Source organism: Ovis aries, chromosome 2 (genome assembly GCF_016772045.2).
Source record: "Ovis aries strain OAR_USU_Benz2616 breed Rambouillet chromosome 2, ARS-UI_Ramb_v3.0, whole genome shotgun sequence".
Taxonomy (NCBI): Eukaryota; Metazoa; Chordata; class Mammalia; order Artiodactyla; family Bovidae; genus Ovis; species Ovis aries.
In genome coordinates this window covers 97,262,829-97,280,128 of record NC_056055.1, presented here as the reverse complement: position 1 = coordinate 97,280,128, position 17,300 = coordinate 97,262,829, and the positions used below count along the sequence as shown (strand labels likewise).

Genomic DNA, 17,300 nt, shown 5'->3' with positions numbered 1-17,300 from the left:
ATTCCAGACAAGAGATTACACAAAGATGATGACTGCTGAGTTGAACTGTTTGCTGGTTGTAAAATCCTAACTGCAGTCTCTCAAAATTACACAGAATTAGGTAACAGGATTCTGTGTTCTGATTGTAAAGCCTGCCTGAAGTAATATTTTACTGGACCATAAATTGTTCAGACTACATTTCATGCCTGATAAAATCCTTACATTTATGGTAGAAAATTTAAACCTTTGTTCTGTAACTAATCTTTTAAGTTTTCCAAAACAGAGCAGTTTTGGATTTTGTTTTTCCTAGAAAATGGCTGTTCTTAAAAAATAGACTAGCATAATTAGGAATTTTTCTCAAATTATCTTTGAAATTAGTCTTGAATTATATTTTGTAGGTTTTCTAGGCAAGAGGACTGGAGTGGGTTGCCATTTCCTTCTCCAGGGGATCTTCCCAACCCAGGGATCGAACCTGGGTCTCCTGCATTGTGGGCATATGTACAAACCTGAGCCAGCAGGGAAACCCTATATATACACAGATATATACACACGTGCATATATATTTTAATATAGTGTTATAAATTCATAAATGTAGATATATAGATAGAGATTTCTGTATCTACTAATTTATCTCAGTCTGGAATTTAAGAGACATAAATAGATTAGATTAATATTTCTACAGCAGTATAATTGTAGTCATTGGGTAACACTGAAGAATGCTTTCTAATTTACAGGTTTAAATGTATCATTATCAACTGTGTTTACCACCTAGACAAAAATATGTTGAAAATTAGATTAAACTGTTCTCTATGGAAGATGGGAAGATCAAATGCATAGGATATGGACTTTAGATCAAGTCATATCTGTGTTCAATTCTCAGTTCCATGTATTCTGAGTTTGTATTCTTGCTTTAGGTCAGTTTTCCAAAGAAACAGACTCTGAGATGGAGGTTTTGATGCAGGAAGTTTGTTGAAGAGTGTATCTGTGTTTAATTATAGGTACCCCAGAAGGCAAAAGAGGGGCCTGGTCTTTCTATCCATATGAGTGAAAGAAAGTGAAAGCTCAGTCAAAGCACTTAGCTGGTCACTTTGTGACCCCATGGACTGTAGCCCACCAGTCTCCTCTGTCCATGGAATTATCCAGGCAAGAATACTGACGTGAGTTGCCATTCCCTTCTCCAGGGGATCTTCCCAACCCAGGAATCAAACCCCAGTCTCTTGCATTGGAGGCAGATTCTTTACCATATGCACCACCAGGGAAGCCCTTGTATCGGTATAAGGATCAGTCATTAGAAGTGAGCTGCCTGTGGGAAGGCAAATGATCTTGGGTCAAGCACTTCCCTTTGGTGGGATGAGGAAAATCCCCAGAGAAAGAGGCACTGTGAGCCACCAGGAACCAGTACTTCCGGCAGCTGGGGGATGAGTGCCTTGTCCTGAGGGAGATCTGGGTTCGGTCCTGCAGCATCTTCCATGTCCATTCCTGGGACTCTTGTCTCTTCGTGCTTCATGTATTCCATTTCTTGCACCTTGGAACAGCTCCTCAGTGTTCTGGTAAGTCTCCTTTCCTGGCAAAGCCCTTACGAGGAAGGTTAGAACTCCAGCCTGTGCCAGTGCAGCTAGTTTCAAGGACACAGCTGAGAACTACTCTCCCTTTTTTTCTGTTCTCTCTTCTGCTAACTGTCCTCAGTTCAGTTCAGTTCAGTTCAGTCGCTCAGTCGTGTCTGACTCTGCGAGCCCATGAATCGCAGCATACCAGGCCTCCCTGTCCATCACCAATTCCCGGAATTCACTCAGACTCACGTCCATCGAGTCAGTGATACCATCTCATCCTCTGTCGTCCCCTTCTCCTCCTGCCCCCAATCCCTCCCAGCATCAGAGTCTTTTCCAATGAGTCAACTCTTCTCATGAGGTGGCCAAAGTACTGGAGTTTCAGCTTTAGCATCATTCCTTCTAAAGAAATCCCAGGGCTGATCTCCTTCAGAATGGACTGGTTGGATCTCCTTGCAGTCCAAGGGACTCTCAAGACTCTTCTCCAACACCACAGTTCAAAAGCATCAATTCTTCAGTGCTCAGCTTTCTTCACAGTCCAACTCTCACATCCATATATGACCACAGGAAAAACCATAGCCTTGACTAGACGGACCTTAGTCGGCAAAGTAATGTCTCTACTTTTGAATATGCTATCTAGGTTGGTCATAACATTCCTTCCAAGGAGTAAGCGTCTTTTAATTTCATGGCTGCAGTCACCATCTGCAGTGATTTTGGAGCCCCAAAAATAAATTCTGACACTGTTTCCACTGTTTTCCCATCTATTTGCCATGAAGTGATGGGACCAGATGCCATGATCTTCGTTTTCTGAATGTTGAGCTTTAAGCCAACTTTTTCACTCTCCTCTTTCACTTTCATCAAGAGGCTTTTGAGTTCCTCTTCACTTTCTGCCATAAGGATGGTGTCATCTGCATATCTGAGGTTATTGATATTTCTCCTGGCAATCTTGATTCCAGCTTGTGTTTCTTCCAGTCCAGCGTTTCTCATGATGTACTCTGCATATAAGTTAAATAAGCAGGGTGACGGTATACAGCCTTGATGTACTCCTTTTCCTATTTGGAACCAGTCTGTTGTTCCACATCCAGTTCTAACTGCTGCTTCCTGACCTGTATACAGATTTCTCAAGAGGCAGGTCAGGTGGTCTGGTATTCCCATCTCTTTCAGAATTTTCCACAGTTTATTGTGATCCATGCAGTAAAAGGCTTTGGCATAGTCAGTAAGCAGAAATAGACGTTTTTCTGGAACACTCTTGCTTTTTCCATGATCCAACAGATGTTGGCAATTTGATCTCTGGTTCCTCTGCCGTTTCTAAAACCAGCTTGAACATCAGGTATTTCATGGTTCATGTATTGCTGAAGCCTGGCTTGGATAATTTTGAGCATTACTTTACTAGCGTGTGAGATGAGTACAATTGTGCGGTAGTTTGAGCATTCTTTGGCATTGCCTTTCTTTGGGATTGGAATGACAACTGACCTTTTCCAGTCCTGTGGCCACTGCTGAGTTTTCCAAATTTGCTGGCATATTGAGTGCAGCATTTCACAGCATCATCTTTCAGGATTTGAAATAGCTCAGCTGATATCCTTAACCAGCACTTGTGTTGATCCATATGGCTTACCTTGGGGGAGGAACAGGCCATTAATGAGGGGTCTGAACCCCTCCTCACCAGTCCCTTCTTAGGCCATGGCTGCTGCACTTGTTCATTTATTATCAAAAACAAGGAAATACCAAGAAATTCCCAGTGAATCACCTGAATACTACAGATTCGTTCCTGCCCTTGTTATCTGAAAGTAGCCCCTCCTCCTGATGATGATCACTTATCCCTAATCGTATGGCTCCTCTCTTGGTGCCAGTCTCCTAGCACGAGGAACCCACAGTAACTGGATGTGAGGTGTATCCTGAAGTTCAGTGAGACTCCTGCTGTGTCCTCTCATGAAGCATGTGCACGTGCTTAGTCACTCAGTCATGTCCGACTCTTGCAACCCCATATGCTGGAGCCCACCAGGCTTCTCTGTCCATGGCATACTCCAGGAAAGAATACTGGAATGGGTTGTCACTTCCTTCTCCAGGGGATCTTCCCAACCCAAGAAACAAACCCAGGTCTCCTGCATCGCAGGCAGCCCCTTTACTGACTGAGCTATGAGGAAAGCCCCTCGTGAAGCATACTCCCTCTGAAAACCAGGATCTCTCGATGCAGAGAGTCTGAATTTGTGGGTTAGAAAGCACAGATTCCCCATTTAGGCCACTGGGAGTGATGTCAGTTTTGACGACTTCTTCCTCCCCTTGTTTTCTAGACCCATGTAATCTGTCTGTTGGAGTGTGTAAGCATACGTGCGTGCTCAGTCATGTCCAACTTTTTTGGAACCCATGACTATAGTCTGCTAGGTTCCTCTGTCCATGACATTTTCCAGACAAGAATACTAGAGTGGTTGCCACTCCCCGTTCCAGGGCATCTCCCTGATGCAGGGATTGGTCTTCTACGTCTCCCACATTGGCAGGCAGGTTCTTTCCCACTGCGTCATCTGGGAAGCCCTATCTACTGGAGATGAAATACCAAAGGATGGTCATGGGTTAGCATGTTTCCCACGTCCTTTACACGGCACCTATCGTCATAGGACATCATTTCCAAGCTGGAGCTACAGCTGCCCCTCCAAAAGGCTATTTCATATGTCTGTCAGGCCAGTAGTTTCTAGCTCACGTCACATGTATCAAGATAGGTGGGTCCCATGATTATATATACACTGCTGACTTCCACTGTATTTCCATTGGTCAGAGGTAATATTATGCCATGTTGTGTCCTGATGAATCAGGTACTCTATAGGCCCTTGGATAACAGTGATGAATAAGGCTCTGCTGGTAGATAACCAAACCCTTATTTAGAACTGGTTTTAGTTCAGGTCAAAATGAATCACTATTCTTAAGGTGGCAGGAGTCCAATGTCATAATCAGCTTTCTATCACGTGGCTGGTTGGTCTCCCTATGGATAGTGCTGAAATTGAAGCTCAGCATGGATCCCTGTTACTGCCAAGGTGGGCAGCTCCACAGCCTTTATGAGGCTGTGGGGAAATAGAAATATATATTGTGTGGCCTGAATCAAATAGATGGCCTCCACCAAGAGAACAAAGGGAAAGTTATTCTAAGGCCTAAAAAAGAAATGTAAGAGGAGAATGGAACTTCTTGGGCAAGGATCAAAAGGAATCAGAAGCTAAGAGAAGGACCAAGCCTAGATCCCAGAATTGTTTAAGCTGCATAAGATGGTGGTAAGCCAGTTGCTAGAATGTGGTCTACTAATATCTCACTTATTTATGTACTTATTATTCTTTCTTTTTTAATTTCCTGTTTTGTTTGCCCTTAATTTCTGTGGTTCCATTTCATCTTCATTACTTTTTGGTAGACTAGTTGATTTTTTAAGTTAAAAGAACAGAGGCCAAGTTGGAAAATCTGGACAAATTAATCACTTCAGATATGATTTATTTTCCTTATTAATAAAATTGTAGTGAAAATATTTGCCTGAAGAGTTATGGGATATAAAAGCATATCTACAAAGTACTGTGTATGGTAGCTCCTCAACCACTTCTTGTTAGTTTTGAAAAAGTCCTAAACAGCTACTGCTGAATTCCTAAGGAGGAAATGATAGGCCTCGCCTCTTTGTTTGGGACACTGGTTGTAGAGACCTGGCAAAGTAGAAATAAGGCAGAGAAATGAGATGAGTTAGTAGAGATCCACTTCCCATGTTCCTAGGAGCTCACGTAATCAGATTCAGTGATTGGCTGTGAATTTTGTTTATTTTTTTAAATAGTATAATTTTTGTGTTAACTTTGGTATGTTCTTGATTTACTAGCTCTGTGATGTTAGGTAAATTCTTCAATACTTCTGGATGCTAGAAAATTTTAATAAAAATGTTAGTTACCTCATGGGCTTGGTAGGTAGGGTAAATGAGAAATGTGTGTAATTCACATATAACTGTACATAATATCCCACATGTCATATGCACGGCAACCTGATTGTGTCATGTCTACCATATAACAAATGCTATTATTATTATGCTTTCCCAAAATACATATCTGAGATCCCAACAGGATGTTTTATTTCAGTGTTTTTCCCTTACCTCCTCATTCCTCAAAGAGAACAATGACTACAAAACATCAGTTGGGTAAATATTGCATTATCATAATTACAATTTCCCTGAGAAGAGTGGCTTGCAGTTTGAATATTCAGCGTCACAATTACAATTTCCATAAGGAATGTAGAACCGTTATTATAAACAATACAATGATCACTTGGTCCATAAGGGAGAACAGATTATTGGGGGAGTGAGAAGAGACAAGTAGCAGGAGCCTGTGTCCTAATTAGCATTCAAGGGTAGAAACACAGGAGAATAAGTTGTAATAGCCGCTGAAAACACTCTTGTCTAAATTTATCAAACAGTCTTCTCATGATGCAGAATTCCACAGGTTGGTTAAGTCCTGCCTTTGTAATTTTTCCTTATATGTAATCATTTTTAGTAAACATCCTCCCTGTATCTTTCCTCATTGTCATTCGTGATTGCTATGCCCCTAAGAAATTTTAAAAAGCAAACTAACAAAATACAAAAAGCACAAAATATTTTTTTAAATAGTTGAAGGGGAGAAAAAGTTTCGTCAGAGGGTTTCTCTCTTCACAGTTAAATGTGTCTCCTTTGTCAAGGGAAAAATGCTAAAAGTTTTTTTTTTTAACAAATGCTCTTTTTATTGTTGTTGCCTTAATTGGCTTTCACTTAAATTTCCTTCTTTTTCCCTGTCTTTTTTATTTTTTGCAGGTGATATGAGAAAAACAGAATGCAGCGTTCAAGGTTGGTACTTTTCATGATGTTTTAACACCTCTTATTAATAGGAAACAGAGTATGAAAGAAGCAGAGTGAAATATGTCCTTCGTTTTTCACAGGTAGTGATTAGAAGCCATTATGCTTTTATTTTTTTCACTTGTGGATGGAGAAGGGCAACATAAATTGTTACAAAGGACAATGTAGCAACTGAATATAATCTGATAAAATCCTTGGCAAAACTGTGAAATTCGAAATATTCAGTGGTTTTCTACTCTATTCATTCATCATGCCGTCCATCCACCATTCATTTTTTCCCAGTGAATACTGATTGCATACATACTGCATACCAGGCCTTGTGGTCTGATTTTCCTCTATTCATACCTGGTTTGGCTGCCTTCACCGTATTCCCAATCCCACACATTTTTCCAATGCTCCTTGATATCTCTGACAATAAACCTTCACCTGCTATCACAGATCTTCGATTTAACTTGCTGAGTCTGATACATGAGCAGTGTTTCCAGCACATTGCTCAGTTATGCACTCAGATATGTCCCAAATAATTGAGAAAAAACCATTATGGTGGAGAGAAAACCATTAGTGTGACAGTGAGCAAATGACTCCTCTCTGCATACTAATAAACTCTATGATGTTTTTTTACTATTGTGTGAGGTGCATTGCTACTTATAGATTACTATAACACAGTTTAGTGGTAATCTATTTACTATAATCTATAATGTCAGTTATCTTTTCTCAAAAGTCTGCCTATAGACCTTCTTTCCCTTTATGATCTAAGCAGTCTTAAGACTTTCAAGAACAAGCGTGTTATTACATTGTATTTTAAAACAGGCAAAGCATTCAAAATACACATGAAATGGCTCCTTTGTAAGAAAGGCAGTGGTAGATTGAACCAAACTTCATGGGAAACAGGGACTGAAAGTTTTCTGCTAATTTTTTTCTGCTAAATCAGCAGTGGTTAGTGAATAGGAATCTATAAACTCATGCTCTAAATATTGTTTTAATTTTGAGGGAATTTTCCTATTGTCTTATTTTCATGAGTATTATTTATTTACTTAAAAAAGCCTTTCTAATTTTCCTTACTGAAATTGATTTCCTGTAAAGCATTAAAAGAAAAAAAAAACTGAAGTCTTGAGGTCCTCAACAGAAAATTCTGCTGCCAGAGGTATTTTCAGAAACATAACTTTCATAATTGGAAGGGACTCTAGTGACAATCTGCCAATCTAATTTAACTCATTTAATCTAAAGAAGTCTAAATGGTCTCAGCCATCAATCTATGTAATTATAATACTTACTGGGAAGTGCTGAGTAGTGGTTGAGAAGCTGGCCTCTCAAATCAGAGTGCCTGAGTTTGAATGTTATTTACCCATATACTTTTTGCATGTTGGACCAGCTTATTAACATCTCTAGCCCCTGCTTTTTTCAGTTGTAAAATGAAAGAAATGAGACTACATTCTTCATAAGGTTGTTAGAGAATAAATGAGATTCTGTGTTTACAACACTTTGACATATTGTAAGAATATAGTAAATGATTATTGCCATATTATTATTTTTCTATGATTACTATTATTACAAAGCATTATTATTAGTGGCAGGCAGCATCTTCACTTCTCTGAAATAAACTCTATGGACGTGATCTTTCATGTTCGCCATCAGAGATGTATGTATTCACCCTATGGTCACATTTGGTTGCCTGTGAAATTATAGATAACCTGGGACAGTCTATCAAGTTAGAACATCTTCTGGTAGCAAACAGTATCTACTTTTTTTCTAAATATAAGATTTTGATAAATATCACAAAGGTGAGAGAAGTAAGCAATTTCAGTGATTGCTGGAGGTGGGGTGAGAGTAGAGAGGAGAATGAAATAGCAAGAAGGAAGTCATTGGAAGGAGAGGTTTGGTGCCAGCTTTCAAATCTCACTCGGACAGAAACTAGCGTTGTCTGTGCCTTTGTGTGCAGAGAGCCCCTTCATTCATGGTAGGTGGACAGGAGGCTGATGAAGATTGGTGGAAGAGAGGAAACCTATAGGAAAGGTCGGAAGTTATTATATGGTAATAAAAATGGCAAAGTGGAAGGAATGCAACTAGAGCCCCTGTCTCTTGGTGGGACCTACAGAATGTTTTATGTAGCTATCATCCATGCATATTAGAGGAAAGCCATCCCTCCCTCAGTGGAGCCTGGTCACTGACCCCGGACCGTGTCACCAACATGCAAAAGCCATCCAACAGGAGCCTCTTGGTGCTGGGGCTCAGGGTAAGCCCAAATGCAAGGGGCTGGAGTAAACAGATCCTACTTTATTCAGCCTCTCTTGGTGAGGCAACAGACACTCCAGGGTCCACCAGACTGATGGTATAAGGAGGGGAGATTTGTCAGCTTCCCACATAAGTCCTTGGATTCATCTTGACACATGTTCTGTCAAGTATATATACAGGTTAAACTTTGACCTTTTATAGGGAAAGAGCCCCCTTTGATCTAACAGGAAAAAATGGCACTTCTAATTCAGTGTCATAGAAATTGCTAGGTATTTCATAATCCAAGTGAAGCAGGATAGTACTGAAATGTCTTCCTCTGAGTTAGCAAGACTCAAAACCTAATTTATAAACACGCATGGATAAAGGGGCAGCACAGCTCTGTAGGGTCAAGTAGTCTCATCCATCAGTGTCTGAAACACCACTGGGTGACATGCAGTTATGGTCTTCACACTGACTCCACAGTACATGAGAAAACAATTATCTCTAATCCTGTGAAAACTACAATGGTCAAGGAGGAATTGAAAGAAACAAATCTCCATGGTCCCAGACCCACCTCCAGGAAATACTGACATTTTGATTGAGCCTGCCTGTGACAGCTAGTCTACCCCTGCATCACCCCTGAGCACTCTGTCACTTATATACACAGCCCTTCCTGATGACTTGTGTGATCCCCTGTAGGTCTGCTCATGCCCTTCTCATGAAAGGGAATCAGTTACAGATTTGTATATCTAAAAAGTACTTTAAACTAGTATGCATTTTAGCCTTTTTTTCCCCCTCAAATAATGAAATTCAGGCCCACAGAAGTTAACTGTCCTAAGTCATGGAGTACACTAGTGTCCAAATAAGGACCACAATCACATTGCCTTACTCACTCCTGAACCTTGACCACCAAGCAATCCTTCACCAAGACAAGAAGGTCTTGTTTGGAATGGAAACTATTTCTGAAACTGCATTCTGTACCATTCTGGGGCCTGAAATTGTCATTCATCCTCTGTTGTTAAGCCCTTCTCAAAGGATCTTACTTCCCTGACTATACCAAGAGTTCTGTAAGGGTAGAGCTCATCACTACAGTTTCTGTGCATTTTTACCATATTTAGAAAGTTCCAAATCAATAAATATTCTACAGCTTATTTTGATCTAAGCCTTGTCAAGAGCACTGAACCCTTACCTCTTCCAACTTGGTGAGTTCCATTTACATTACTTATAGAAGACCCTCCCCACTGAAGGTGACCAAAGAGCAAACACATATGATTAGACTCTTGTTTTTGCTCTGGGGTTGTCTGGGGGTTGGTTTGTTTTCCAACTTTACTATGGGATTAGAGAAAGAATGAACATATCAAAAAATTAACTCATTGAAATAGTCTGTACTTGCATAAATGTATATTTTAGGACAAGAGTGTAGGGAAGATAGTAAAAAAAAAAAATGTTTAATCCATTCCATTGAGCTGAAATTACTTGGGCTTAGTGACTTACAAGCTGAATCATTAGAGTGAATGGTAAAGACAGAGAAGGCCTTTGGAAAATGTGAATGTATCTTTGAGCAGATAACAAGAAGGGTCCATGCACGTTCAGTTGCTCAGTCATGTCTGACTCTTTGCAACCCCATAGACTGTAACCTACCAGACTCCTCTGTCTATGGGATTTCCCAGGCAAAAATACTGGAGTATGTTGCCATTTCCTTCTGCAAAGAAGAGTACAGAGACTGAATATTATTAGAATGAAAAGTCTCCATATTTTTCAAATATAGAAGAAAGATTGCAGATAAAAAAAAAAAAACACAAATTTCCTCTTTATTACAGAGTCTAAATCTAATTTCTCTTTGTCCTTCTAGTGTATGTGAAAATAGGATGTAGGTCTTATTTCCATGTCAGGACTCTTTAGTACTCGGATTCTTTCACACCAGGAACATTGTGTTTAGATTTGAGTACCACAAATTTAGACGGCTATAAAAATATATATATATTTTTTTCCCTTGCTTCTAAATAGAGTATCATTCAAAAAGCACAGATTAGCTAATGATTATTAATTAAAGAGAATTCTGATATTCACTTGACTTTTTCATAGATCATTTAAGATGATCAAATTAATAACTCCCTTTTCCCGTCTCTCCTTTATTTATAACAGGCAATATCTTGAATGTTTTCACAAACCAAAATATTAAACTCCTCTTATGCCCCAGTTCTCATGATTTTCTTGTGTATATCTCTTTCTCCTCTTCCAATATTTTATTACGTTGTTCAACTGGATTCTCTGCCTAAACCTTCCCTCTGTCTCTCCCATCAGTCTGATTTTATCTTGGCACATTATTCAGATTTTTCAGTGAGAGAAATTAAAATCAAGACAGACTCTGGAAATACTAAAGATAGTCACATGTTAGTAAATCTTGTCTCAGCCATTTATATTCTGTATATTAGCATACATTTACATACATATAAGTGCATGTATACTTATATGTACAGTAACGAGGATGGTGATGGACTCAGAATTGCACTGTTAGTAGCAGTTAGGCAGTGGAAGCTTATGTAGTGGGCAGAGAAATGGATTCACTTCTAATTGAATCCATTGGTGTGGTATTATTAGTGCAATACTACTGAATCATTATAGCACTGCTAAATTTAAATGTATTTTTGATACAACTAATTGTGTAATTTACTCTAGCATTAAATCTTGGTCTTATCTTGGGATTAATTTCTCTTTTCTTCTTATTTTTTCCTGGTTTGTGTGCTTATTTATTGATTTTCATGTTGATCTTCGTCATAAAGGAACCAAGTCAGGTGAATGATCCCAGCTTAATATGTTATAGAAGGCAGTGAGTCTTCCACCATCCATTTTCTTTCCCTTCTTGAAGGAGCTGAGAAGTGTGTTAGCTGTTTTCAAATATATGAAGGGGTCTCAGGTGGAAGAGAGATCTGATTAAGCCTATGGTACCAAGTGATAAAGACGCCAGAAGGATCACGGAAACATATCCAGCTCAATATACAGAGGAACATTACTATAAAACATGTTGCACCCAAAGCACGGGTAACTTGTGAGTTCCTCCATGGTAGTCCTTCCAACATAGCCTGAGGATCATGAACAGGGGTGAAATATAGAGGAAATGCTAACACTAGGGGGTCAACCAATTAATGTTCTCCATTCGTTCCTCCCTGGACCTGATGATGCTATGTCCTGGGTCCACTCCACAAATGCAGACCAGCAGGGAGGTGGGGTATAGCTCTTTTAGTACAGTGGCTGCAGAGAGTTAAGAGAAAGCAATAGGCTCCACCTGGACACACCCTTCTTTTCTCTCCTCTCTCTGCTCTAAGGCTTCTGCATGCATGCTATGTTGCTGCAGCCATATTCGACCCTGTGACCCTATGGACTGCAGCCCACCAGGCTCCCCTGTCTATGGGATTCTCCAGGCAAGAATTCTAGAGTGGGTTGCCCTGTCTTTCTTCAGGGGATCTTCCTGATCCAGGGATCGAACCCGCATCTCTTAAGTGTCCTGCATTGGCAGATGGTTCTTTACCACTAGCACCACCCGGGAAGCCCTCTAAGGCTCCTGGGTTAGTCTCAAACTAGGTACACTTTCCATAAGCTGAGGAGGAGGGAAAAACTGGGCTCCTGACTGGTGGGAACTTTGCTCTTAGCTCTTGTTCTGATTCTTTAACACTGAAAGGGAAGGTTAAACTCCCACACAGGTGAAAAATCCCTACCCCAAACCACTCTTGGCTTTCTGTGGCCTCGTCTTTTTCTGGCCCTCCCTGGCTTAGCTTTCTCCCGATTTCCTTCCGTGGCCCTCCTCCTCTTCCGGTGCTCTTGCTGTTTCTGCCCTCACTCAGGCCAGCCAGAGCCCCCTTTTAGACAGCAGTGTGGCACAGGATGTTGCAGATGCGCCCTCTAGCACTGGCTTTTCTTGTTCTGCCATGAAGCTGGTTTCAAGATGGAGCTTCCCAAGGAGTGGTAGTGATGAGGAACCTGCCTGCCAGTACAGGAGACGTAAGAGACAAAGGTTCAGTCCCCGGGCTGGGAAGATCCTCTGGTGGAGGGAATGGCAGCTCACTCCAGTATTCTCGCCTGGAGAATCCCACGGACAGAGGAGCCTGGTGTAGTACAGTTCCCTGCGGTCACAGAGAGTCGGACGTGACTGAAGCGACTTATCATGCCCTGTTTGACGATACACACCACCTCTGTAGCCCAGATCCAGTTCTTACCTTTTAGCCATGTTTACATTGGCCATCCCTTCCCTAGGCAATTATTCCAGTTGATTAATTCCAATTAATTTTTCACATTGTGATCCAAGTGGCATTTCCATCTTCTGTCCTGTTCTCCTACCAAGCTACTTTGTTCCAGCCACACTAACCTATTAAGAATGCCCTTCCCCCTTATCTTCTCACAGACACACCCTGGCTAAATGGAACTCAAATAACTCTTCCTCCTCTGTGTAATCTCCTATTCAAGCTTGAACAAGAATCCTTGTGTATTCCTAGGACATTCGGCTCATACTCACATCGTACCACTTAACGTGTTGTGTTACAGTTTATCTTTTTGTAAATTTATCTTCCCTATTTGTTTGCTCAAATAAAAGTATCCTTTTTTTCTTTTTGGTATTCACAGTACCTAGCCTAGTGTGTGATTCATAGCAAGAACTGGATAGATGTTATTTGAATGAATGAAATAAATAAGTAAATGAATGAGGATATATACTATAATATGTGCCTTTTTAAACAACTGATCTAGAGAATTAGCTGTTAAACAGAGAAAGCTTCAGTAGGCATCTTGAACATCTGGACAATTGTAATGCAAAATACTTACTCAGATGGCAAAGAGATGGTCTCTTTTCCTGTGAAAATATAAAAGCATTTTTGTTTCAAGGAAAATTACATTGAAAAAAAAAAACTGTCTACAGTAGAAGAGACTAAGTTCGTCTCTTCAGAGACATTCCCTTGTCTTTTTAGATTACAAGAGTGAACAAGATTTAAACCATGCAGTCAGTGTAATGATGTTGCCAGACAGCTAATAAAGAGGAAGATTAGAGAGTTGTATAAAATGGCAGGTGCCTCGGCCGATTCCCCGTCTTAGAGATTAAACACAGAATAAAGTGATGCTGTTTCCTGTGGACCACCAAAAGTACTTGATGTCAGCTTCAGCAGCATGGTGCCATTTTGACTGTGGTGCTCATCTTACCTAGTATCCCAGTTTGAAAGCAATATAGAGGAAAAATAAAGCAAACAGCAGTAGATGGTTCTCAGAACAGAGAGACAGCATCTGAAAACAACCAAACTCTTGCACAAAAGAATGAAAAAAATATTTCTACTCAGTCATGGATGGTACATCCTTTGCTCTCATAGAATAGACTATAATATCTAATCATGCAAAGCATCTCAGTGAGTCAGAGGGAGTCTGGGGGGACCGCATTCTATAGTTCACAGTATATTTCAGTCTCTCAGGAAGCTTAGAATAACTACTATTTTAAAATAGAAGAGAAATAAAGTGGTAATACTTCTCCTGGTGACTCACGTGACCAAGAGCAAATAGAGAAAATACATTTTTGTACCTAATGAACATAATTGCAACACATATTTCCTCTTCTGACTTTTCTTTAACAAAAAGGCAATTTCAAAACAATCTCCTGTTTGGGGATAAAGGCAGTGCTAGAAACATAGTGTGAATATGGGCTCGAAGGAAGAACAAAGCAAAGAGACAGACACAGATCATACAGTGGAGAAGGGTTTGGGTTTAGAAAGGAAGAAAGGAGAGAAACATTTCTTAGCACTTAGTAAGTACTGAGCATTGTGCTAAGTGCTTTGCAAAGAATATGTCTTCATGTACCTTTGTCTGATGGGCATAATACAAAGGTAACAACACAGCAGGGTATATAGTATAAAAGGTTATTGTAGGAAAAACTGATCTTATATATAAAGCATTAATACATGTAGAAGAGTTTTTCAGTTTATACCCAAGAAACCCAGACAACACATCATACAATTTTGGACATATTTTCAGGTCTTAGACATAGGAGCCAAATCCAGGAGTCCAATTCTTTATAGGAAAGGAAGCTGAGTTTACAAAGGGTGCAAAACTCCTTAAGCCTTCAAAATATAGGTATGGATATAGATATATAGTATGGCATGTATATAAATGTGTACTATATTTCAAGCATATGTTATTAATCATATAACAAAAATATCTCTACACAAAAATCATTGTGAGCCTAAAGATATCTAATGAATATAGAAGTTTCAGAAACTAATCATGAAGATAGTAGAATTGTTTTTTTTTAAATACAGTTTGTCTGAAATAAAGAATTTTTTCAAGTGAACATACCCACATGGTCTCGTCTAACTAGCTAATGCTAGTGAATCGAATGGGGATGATTAATATGTGATCCAATGAAAGGACAAATAAAAATAAACCCCTACGTTCTACATTTTAGAACTTATTAAACTGAGTTTTTTCATATTGCTCAAGAAACTCAGACCTCTGTTAGTATGGGTATTGCCTGAACACTTGTCGTTGGGAGCCAGAGATAATCCAGGACTTGGAAGACATGTCTACATGTCCTGAATCAAATTGTACCCCAGGCACCCAACACAGGTTCTCAGGTGGCACTAGTGGTAAAGAATCTGCCTGCAATGCAGGAGACATAAGAGACTCAAGTTTGATCCCTGGGTCCAGAAGATCCCCTAGAGGAGTGCATGGCTGCCCACCCTGGTATTCTTGCCTGGAGAATCCCATGTTCCGTCCATGTGATAGCAGAGCGGAACACGACTGAAGTGACTTAGCATGCACGCACGCAGGAGTGCGCACACACAGGGACTATGCACCGCCCCCTCCTGGTAAATAGTGGCTGATTCAGCCTGGGTTTCTGATTGTCTCATACACTGTGCCTTTCCCCTATTTTCTCATCTTTGCTTTCGTTCTCTTTCTCAAAGGACTGGTGCATACGTGTCATGGTTAATTCACTTACCATTTTTCTGAGTCAGCAGAATATAAGCTCTAGAGGTGAAGTATCTGGGCTTGAATCCCAGTTTTTTCACTTACTTTGTATGTCTCTGGATAAATTGATTAAAATCTCTTAACTTTAGTTTCCTTATCCATAAAGTTGAAAATGCATCCTAACAATTTTATGAATATGAAATAGAAAAATCTATTTATCATGCTTATTGTGCAGAGATACTCATTTGGTACTGATACTATAATTATGTTAATGTTGGGGTGGGGTAAGAGATCTGAAAGTAGTGCCCAAACTTGTGGACTTCCTCAGCACCCATATGTTTCAGTACTTCCTTCAGTTCTGACTTAGAAAATGAAAGGTAGCAGACATCTTTTCTTTTGCTCAGATGCTGGAAGAATTAGAACCAAAATAATACTGTCAGAATAAAATATATATATATATATATATATATATGCATATATATATATATATAATATCTTTTAAAAGCACTTTTAATTTATCTTAGCTGCTAGAAGAATTCGAGTCCAATTCAAAGCCAAGTGACTTTTCTGACAGGCTTGGTTTTTGTATTCTGGATCTTGTTAGTCAGTCTTCATACTTGATTTACTTATAATTTGTACGGTGTTCAGTTGTATTTAACTTCTTGTTGTCAGTCTCTAACTTGTGTCTGACTCTTTGCAGCCCCATGACCTGCAGCATGCCAGGCTTCCCTGTACTTCACTATCTCTCTGAATTTGCTCAAACTCATGTCCATTGAGTCAATGATGCTATCCAACCATCTTATCTGTCCCTTCTCCTCTTGCTCTCAGTCTTTCCCATCAGGGTCTATTCCAGTGAGTCAACTCTTGGTATCACATGGCCAAAATATTGGAGCTGTGTTCCCTCACATCCTTTTGAAACAAAATAACAAAATCCTTACTGAAGCCCCAAGAAGTTCTCTGTCTCTGCCTCTCTCTTGCTCTGTAGTGAGAATATACACTTAGTTTGATCTATACCAGTTCTGGACCATTTTGAAATCACATATTTGCATGCCCAGCTCTAGAGATTCTGCTTCTGTATGAAAGGGAACCAGAAATCTGTATTTTTAGCAAATAGTATTTACTTAGGAAATTGAGATTTAAGTGATACTCTATTGCTCTTGGAGAGGCAAATGGAGAAGAGATGAATGTGAGTCTGGATTCTAAAGCAGAGCCAATCACGAGATGTGTGACCTTCAAAAATCACTCAACCTAAGATTCAGTTTCTTCATCTTTACAAGATATGGAAGTCTATAAAAGTCTGTTTTACTGAACTCATAAAATTACTGTTAAAAATGCATGAAATAATGTGTGCAACAGAAAGAAAAAAATTTGTAAAATGGTTAAATAACCATCTAGTTTCACAGTCTAGGAAAGGAGCAAAAGAGCTTTGCTGAAGCAGATGGCTTTTTCTGGTTTGAAAAATCAAGGCCCTAAGCTGTGACCTGGACTGCTCCAAGTAGAATAGGGTATCTAGAACAGTGCCTTAATCATGGCTCATGATTCACTATAGGATTATGAAATCAGTTTAGTGATGGCTCCAGCGTTTTTTATTTTTTTAAATTAAAAAAGTGGTAAATATTTAAATATTGCTTTCCATTTACAGTCATTAGGATCTATCCCCCCATGTTGTACAATACATCCATAAGTCTTTCTTACATCCAGTAGTTTGTACCTTCCGCTCCTCACTCCTACATCCCTTTCCACCCAGTCTCCCCACTGGTAATCACTAGTTTGTTCTCTGTGAGTCT

General features: G+C 39.7%; 1 protein-coding gene across 5 annotated transcripts in view; it reads left to right on the top strand.

Annotated features, from left to right (window-relative positions):
- LINGO2 (leucine rich repeat and Ig domain containing 2) overlaps positions 1 to 17,300 on the top strand; it is a 1,524,944-nt gene that overhangs the window by 954,632 nt on the left and 553,012 nt on the right. For all 5 annotated transcript variants that reach the window (XM_042243510.2, XM_060411026.1, XM_060411027.1 and 2 more), the window contains one exon: positions 6,322 to 6,354. The gene's annotated coding sequence lies outside the window, so the exon portion shown is untranslated. The remainder of the gene's footprint in view (positions 1 to 6,321; positions 6,355 to 17,300) is intronic.